Source organism: Microtus pennsylvanicus, chromosome 15, assembly GCF_037038515.1.
Source record: "Microtus pennsylvanicus isolate mMicPen1 chromosome 15, mMicPen1.hap1, whole genome shotgun sequence".
NCBI lineage: Eukaryota > Metazoa > Chordata > Mammalia > Rodentia > Cricetidae > Microtus > Microtus pennsylvanicus.
In genome coordinates, this window is record NC_134593.1 from 41,137,257 (window position 1) to 41,145,492 (window position 8,236).

At 36.0% G+C, this 8,236-nt stretch overlaps 1 pseudogene; it reads right to left on the bottom strand.

The window, feature by feature from the left end:
• Positions 1–6,090: 6,090 nt before the first annotated feature.
• On the bottom strand, positions 6,091–6,589 carry LOC142835907 (small ribosomal subunit protein uS19 pseudogene; annotated as a pseudogene).
• Between the last annotated feature and the right edge of the window lie 1,647 nt (positions 6,590–8,236).

Here is an 8,236-nt window from a genome sequence, read left to right on the forward strand (position 1 = left end):
AAGAAAATATGTGATGGTTTGGCAGGAGGAAAGGGAAGGGAGAGATGTACTTAAATTACAATCTTCAAATTAAACAAAAAAAAAACACTCAAAAAAATAAAGAAGTGAAAAGAGCAGAAGAAATATGCCTTGTGAAGATATGAAGATATTTTCACCTTTGCCTTGCTTATATATGATGGGACATGGTAATAATAAACAACAAAAATGATTAAAAAGATGGAGAAGAAAGAAAGGAGCTAGAAACTATGCTTCTCTGGTAAATAAAGTTGTAGGTACTCAAAGATTCATGAGCTGGCTAGCCTCTGGGAGTTAGCCATGGTTCCGGTGGCATATAGTCTTCTGATAAGCTAGTTTTTAGTCCAACTAGAGAATTGTTGTCTATTTCCAAGATACGAGAGCCACTTTTGTATCTTTAGAATAATTTTGCCATGTTGGTCATTGTGGTTGCCAGGTTTCAGGGCTGGGTAAGATTACTGATTACTTCTTCCCTTTATCAGCTTCTACAGTGCCTTATGGTAAAATGAGAGTTGCGCCTAGGAAGTAAGCTTTCTGATAAAGCCTAGCATGGCAGTCCTTATTTCGTGCCCATGTACATGATGCCTTTAGAAATAGGTACATACCTTCAACTTCCGAGAGGCAAATACGGGAATAGAAATTGCCTAGGTTATATTGAGAGTCTCCTGAATGCCTTTGATACCTCCAAAGAAGGCATCTCATTTCTGATATTAAGGTTCTTATTAGGCAGTCTATGCATATTGGGGGAAACAACAACAATATTAATAGACATATTGATGTACAAATGACAAATTTTAGGAGTTCCTTCCACCCCTAAACAAAAAGCTACAGGCAAATGATGACAACCCGGAGGAAGAGAAATAGACTCCACAGAGATGATTCTCAAAATTAGGTTTACAATATCACAATGATCAGCCCTAAAACCACGTAAATACAATCATCACTAAATGGACCATGCAGTTTATATTTATATATCTATGGGTTTATACTTACATATAAAATAATAGTCAACTTTAAAAAGGCTATGAATTTGAAGAGTGTTGGGTGGAGGGTATAGGAAGGAGAGAAGTAGAAAGTGTTGGAGAGAAAAAAAAGGAAAAGGTGGAAATGATGTAATTTTATTTCAATTAAAACTAAAAATTTACTAAAAATTAAGGGAAGTTATCTTTTACTATTAATCAACTCTTTTTCAAATTTGTGTGGAAAACTAAAAGACTACAATAGCCAATTTTTTGTTGTTGTTGCCACAAAAGTAGCAATAGCAAAATGTTAACAAAAATACAACAATGGTTTTCAAATCAAAATCCCCCTACATAGCTATTTTACGTAAGAGAAATTCATGGAAATACATATAAAATAAATAACTTTATAGATCATGTAGAAAGAAATGAAAAATAGAAACTCAAAAGGATAATCAAATGGTTTTCAACAAAAGGAAAAGGATGATGTTTCAATAATAAAGAGATAATGATGTTCCTGATACTATGCAAATTTGATGACTACGTACAAGGAAAGTGGAGACATACATCTCAAATATATCATAATAATCTATTCAGAATGTATCATAGGCTCAGAAGCAATTTGAATTATATGTTAAAATAAACACAGGTTGGAAACTTTATTTACTGTTTTTAAAAGTACACAAATATATTGAGGGAAAAATGTTTTGAGCTTTTTTAAGTTATGAAATTTCTAATTTTTTTAAATAATTTTAAGAACTTAAATACAAATCACAGATAAAGATGAAATAATATCAGAAGATACACTTGAATAAAATGTATAGTCCATATATACTAACATTTCAACATCGAGCAAAAAATTTAGATTTAAAAAAAAAAAGAAATCACAAAATTACCTGAATAGTCACCTCCTTGAAGAACACACTCAGATATCAATTGAAGGATCATAGGATCCTCCTCAACCTGCAAAATTCATGGACAACTGAATTTTCATTTGGCTGCACAAATATCTTAGAAAGTGAAGCTAGATTCATTTTCTTCCATTAGCTATTGAGGATTTAGCTAAAATATGTCTCCATTACTGTTCCAGACAGGCACACAGATTTTTATACTACAGCAACATTTATGTGTCTGTATCTCCTAGACAATGCCATTAAAATAATATGGGGCGTTATTTTTTTTCTGCAGATGCTTCACAAAGAAATAGAAGAGAAACTTCTGAACCATGCTGTGCTGGTATCATTAATAGCTCCCATACTAGATTTGGATTGACTTGTTTAAATCCTCATTTCATATCTTAATATTGAGAAAACACTTATTTTTGATTAAATTACTTTTCTGAGTCTCAGGATTTTTATTGGTATGGTGCATAAAATCCCAGAATTTAATTACCAAGCTAATTATCAGAGAATAATTTAAAGTAACTCAAATAATATATAAAATATTTCTAGAACTTACTTTTGAAAAAGTATAAGTTCTTACTACTAAAAGCATTTTTTTTTTCGCTCAGGTGTCCATGCTAGTGCTTGAAAATGTTTAGTTCAAGGTAGGTGTTGCCTCATCATAGTTTAAAAATATAATTGTTCATGTTCTCACAGATTATAAGGTGAATATACAGGGATGACTGTAATACTCACAAGTACAATATGCAAAGCACAGACTCTTAATCAGAATGTGATTTGTCTTTTCGATGAGGATATAAGATATTTTCCACCATTGAACGCTTCTTGACTTTACACAACTTCACAAAACAGCTCAAGGAGAAAAGTCAAAGGCACTGTTTCTGAACAATTTTGTGGCTGGTGACATTTATGTAATTTAACTAGCTTGGGCAAATGTAATCTGACCTTTGTAACTGGGTAGTTTTTTTCTTTTACTTAAAAAGTCATTTATTCAGTAAATGTGTTGTCTGTTTCTGAAGATTGACATTGTGTTATTGCTTTATATAATTCGTTTTAACAAGTAATTTTTATCAGTTATTATGTAAATAAACCTGTTCACCTTGAAAAATTACGAGAAAAAATAACCACTTAAACTAATGAATCAAATAATTCAGCTAGAGTAAAATAAATAAGTGTACACATTGGTGAGATTATGTTAATTTATCTGGGACACAATGTCAACCCTTTTTAGGTAAATCTTTGAAATTAAATCTTAACAGCAGTCAGAATGGCCAATATCAATAAAACAAATGAAAGCTCATCAAGGATGTAGATTAAGAAGAACACTTTCTTATTGGTGGTGAGAGGACAAACCTGTACAGTCATTTTGGAAATCGGTGTTGTGATTCCCCAGGAATACAGGACTTGATCTATATATAGATGGAGCTTGGTCACATACCCAAAGAATTATTTGTTCTATCACAAAGAGTTGCTCAGCCGTATTCATGTCTGCAATACTTACAATAGCTAGAAATAGGAACAAAACCAGATATCCCTCACCAGAAGGATAAAGAAAATGTGGTGCATTTAAACAGTCGAACACTATTCAATATTTTAAAAATGAAATAATAAAATTTGCAGGTTAATGATGGAAGCAGTGAGATAATTCAAACCAGAAAGAGAAATACAGCGGGTACCCAATTACATGTCAATATTTGCTGTTATGTCTTTGATAATCAAGCTAAAACTATATAAGCACTTATAAAGTAAGAGAATTGTAGAATCCTCTTAGTAAGGGAAAATAGAATTCATAGGTATGGAAGGACAAAATGGGGAAAAGAAATAGAAGCATCAAATGGGGGTGGAGTGAGAAGAGAGATAACAGAAGGAATAATGTGGGACAGGTGGAATTATGGGTCATATGAGGAGTCATAAGGTAACCGTATACAGTAGAACCTTCCTAAAATATACATATGTATGCAGGGTACATAAATTAAATTTCTAAATATTGGGGGAGTCAGCCCCAGCTACACATCTCTCATCATTAAATTTGCTTCCAAAGTAGGAATGGGTAGCATCTAGTGTAGTTGTTTGCCAAAGGGAGGCCATGAGAACCTTTGGAAAACCCAAGATGTTTCCAAAGTTATTGCTTTCTCTCCACAAACTGATGGTAAAACATTATTGCTGAAGAAAACACCCACAGAACTCACTGAGCACCGAGAAGCAGTTTGGTGATTATGTAGAAGTTTTCACCCCTGTGATTACTGTTCATAGTGCTCAAAGGTATTCTGCATGCTACCAAGGAAAAAAGATAAGCTCAAACTCAGACACAATCTGTTTTTTCTAAAATGATGAACTTCCCAAAGATTTTAAGAGCCATAGGGAATAGAAGACACCATGATGGTTAACGTTACATTTAAGATTTAGATGTACAGTGCTTGAGAAATCGAAAATCTAGAAAAATTATCTCACATGTAAGCCTATAACTTATACACATTGTACCATAGGCACTTGTACATATAAGATTATTCTTAAATTGACTGATTTCTAAAAGTTCATGTTCTTGCAAGATAATAAGTCATAAGATGTAGCATGATTAATAAAAATCCACAGACATATATTGGAGTTCAACCTGTGGGTCAGAAAAGCAAAACAACCAGCTACCAACTCTTATCTCTACTTCAAACCAAAATGCCAATACTGCCTTCAGAAATTCTCAGAATGAGACTGTGCCTGAGAACTGCCTCCTCCTGTCTGATATTCCTCTCCAGGACTGAGATTACAAGCATGCACGACTAACGACCAGTGTCTATAGAAAACTAGTGTGGTTACTGGGATTAAAGGTGTGTAAGCCTTTGCCTACACATAAGCAAAACACATGCAATCTTGTGGCTTTTGCCTTCACCAGCCTTGGCGTGAAATGGCTAGGTGCTTGGGAGAGCAGTCAGATGCAGTTCTGATGCCACATACAAATCTGTCATGGTGCCTATATCTAAATAAAAGGTCCCTTCTTATTAAAATTTGTTCATGGTAATGGTGTAATAGTAAATGATGCTGGACCTGTAACAGACACTGAGGAAACAAGACCTTCTATATAAAGCAGAACGGGAACACATATGGATGTATAAAGAATGCACCAGCAGTGCAAAGCGCCTGTATGGGTGTGAAAGAGATGGAGGTCCAAGCACTGAGAGCAGAATTTTTTGGTGTGTGTGTGGAGGGAGTGGGTGGGTCTATGTTTCTAAGAGACGGTGTATCTGCTCACTATCTAACCCTGCACGTTTGTTATTCTTGTTTGTTATAATTTTTCAGAAAATGTACTCTGCCGTGCACCGCGCCCCAGTCTGTGCTCTATGCACTAGAACCCAGTTCGCGAGCTTCAGGCAAGGGGATGGAGGTTGAGAATACACACGCAGAGACAGACCAACAGACACACAGACCTTCCAACACTGCTACAAAAAAGCCCCCCTTTAATAGCACCATGGAGGCTTAAATACCCACTAGTCAATGGCCAACAGGTGAAAATCCCATCCTCTGATCCTATAGGCAAAGCGCAGCTTTTAGTAACTTCAATTAGAAGGCGCTAGCAGGGAAGAGCAGTTCAAGGCCAGGACTCAATTAGTCCCAACAGTACTCTCTAGTCAAAGATGGTCACAAATTTGTTTTCTTTCCACTGTAGTTTGTTGAGTTATGGGATTATAGCTCTGTGTACTTTGCTCAGACTTCTTTTTTATTCTTATTTTAAATTAAAGGAGAAGAGATGAAGTTTTTCTTTTTGGTAAAATCATTGCTTTCAATTATGAAGGAACACACTGCTATTATACAATTTATTTTTCATATAGTTCTTTTGTCCAAGTTTGGTTACATGAGTACTGCTAATTACAGGAGCAAACTGGGAATGTAGTTCTTTTTTTTTTTTTAACCCAAAAATTTCAAAGGAGGGAATGTAGTTCTTAAGATTCACACCTTCTGGTAGACAGGCCTCGTATAAACACATTCACTCAGCATAAGCAGGGATGTGAGGGGGAGGGCTATTTGCCTGACGACTTTCTTCTATGAGCCTCTGTTGGAACAGATGGAGAACACCCCTCGTCTCCAACACTGAAGAGATCTGATGGAAGATTAGAGAGTGGTTATTATAGCAAAGTTTTAGTAACACTGGAGCCAAATTCCAGCAGTAACTTAGAGAGGTTGAAGCCCCAGATTTGAGAAATTAGAAAAGTCCGTCATTAGCCTTTTTTTTTTTTTGACTGAACATGAGTCTTTATTGGCCACAGCTACTTGAGGGGGATGAAGTGTGAGGAGTGGGTGGCACCGATGCCAGGCCGGCTGTGCTTCACAGGCTTGTAGGTGATGAAGAACTCGCCCAAGTAGTGGCCGATCATCTCCGGCTTGATCTCCACCTGGTTGAAGGTCTTTTCGTTGTACACACCCACCATGCTCCCCACCATCTCGGGCAGGATGATCATGTCCCGCAGGTGGGTCTTCACCACCTCGGGTTTCTCCATGGGCGGCGCCCCCTTCTTGGCCTTTCTCAGGCGCTTGAGCAGCGAGTGCTGCTTCCGCCGCAGGCCGCGGTTGAGGCGTCGCCTCTGCCTGGCACTGTAGAGCTGCATCAGCTGCTCATAGGACAATGACCAGCAGTTGGTCCAGGTCCACGCCGCTGTAGGTGAACTTGTGGAAGGTCCGCTTCTTCTTCTGCTCCACTTTGGCCATCTTGGCGGCGACTCGGAAAAGGAAGTTCATTATCCTGTCTTTAGAATATACTTGTGCAGTGCCCAGATTGGTGTTCTATAGAAACAGAGAGAACACATATTGTTTGTGTTGTAAAGCAATAAATTACACAGCAACAGATGATAAGTTCAGGCTGAGTAATTTACCTAGAAGTTATTTCTGATCTGAGCATAATTGTTTGGTGAGAATTCCAGAAGAGAAGTAGATAGTGGGAAGTGAATAGCTGTATTTATTTATAAAGTATTTTTTTAAATATTTAACTATCACAAATATGTCGTTAAATGAATCACAAAACCTTTTTAAAATTTTTAATCCAATAATTCACTACTGTTTTTAATTGAATTATATTTCTTTTGTAATAATTATTCCAATCTCTTTCTTCCTTAATATTTGGCTAAAGGAACAGTAAGGCTGTTTGCTGTCAAGCTGGGTGACCTGAATTTGATTCCTGGAACCCACATGGTAGAAGGAGAGCACTGATTCCTGAAAAATTTTCCCCCAAAATGTCCCATGGCACATATGCACACAGACAAACACTAAATACTAATTAATTAATTAACTAATGCTATTAAATAATTGACCTTAGTGCAACGTCAGTTTAATTTTTTTAAATTTGTTTCAACTAGTTACATTCTAGTTACTATTTCCCCAAAGTGTAAGACATTTACAAGTAACACAGCCAGTTAAAAGAGAAAGAGAGTGAATGAATAAAGATATAATAAGATGAATTATGAAACCAATAACATCCTGAGTCCAGGATGTTTACAATAAAATAGGTAATTGCTGAAAATACCACCTGGAGCAGACATGCTCTATGGAACAAAGTTATACAAAGGCCTGAGCCAACAGCTGATTTCATTTTATAGTTTGCTACCATTTCAAAAGGCAACGTTCTATAGTCATTAGTATAAATAGCTCTTAAGAAATCTTTGAGTTGCACACAACATTCTTTTACTCCTTAGTGGATACAAAAAGCTTCCTTTTGGTCCAGAAGTCAAGAGGGAATGTTTGCCTCTCTTAAGAACAGGTTCAGCTGGAATTCATGTTGCAGATAATGTAGGGCACCTCGAATTTAATTATCCTAACCACTTGAGTCCTATGAATGAGCCTAGTGCATGGGGTTAATCACTTATCAGTAGGAAAGTATAAGGCTCATGTAAGGGTATAGCATGCAGTCAGCAGGTGATAGTCTGACTTACATGCCCTGCCCTGCCCACTGACTGGTGGAACCAATGAAGCATTCAGCCATTGAATTTCTTGGCTGTTTAAATCTCTCATATAATACTCAGAGCACATTAGCCTTGTGGATTTACTCTGTCCCTTTTCCTTAGCAGAAAGCATGCTAATGTTTTGGGGTTTGCTTGTATTGTTTTTGTTCTTTAACTTTGTTTTTCTGTTGGTTTTCGGTTTGTACTGTACTCATTTTAATTCCTTCAATGACTCTACAAGAAAATAACAAAAAATAATTACTAAATTCTGGAAGAAATTTATATAAAACTTCTTTACAGGTATTTAATTCATAGTTGTCACCAAATGCAAATATAGAATAATTAATAGTATGTTTTATTTTAAATACTGGGAAACAAGTAACCTTTGAAACATGTTTTCATCCTTAAGCCAATTTTGAACTTCATGTAAAATTATTTA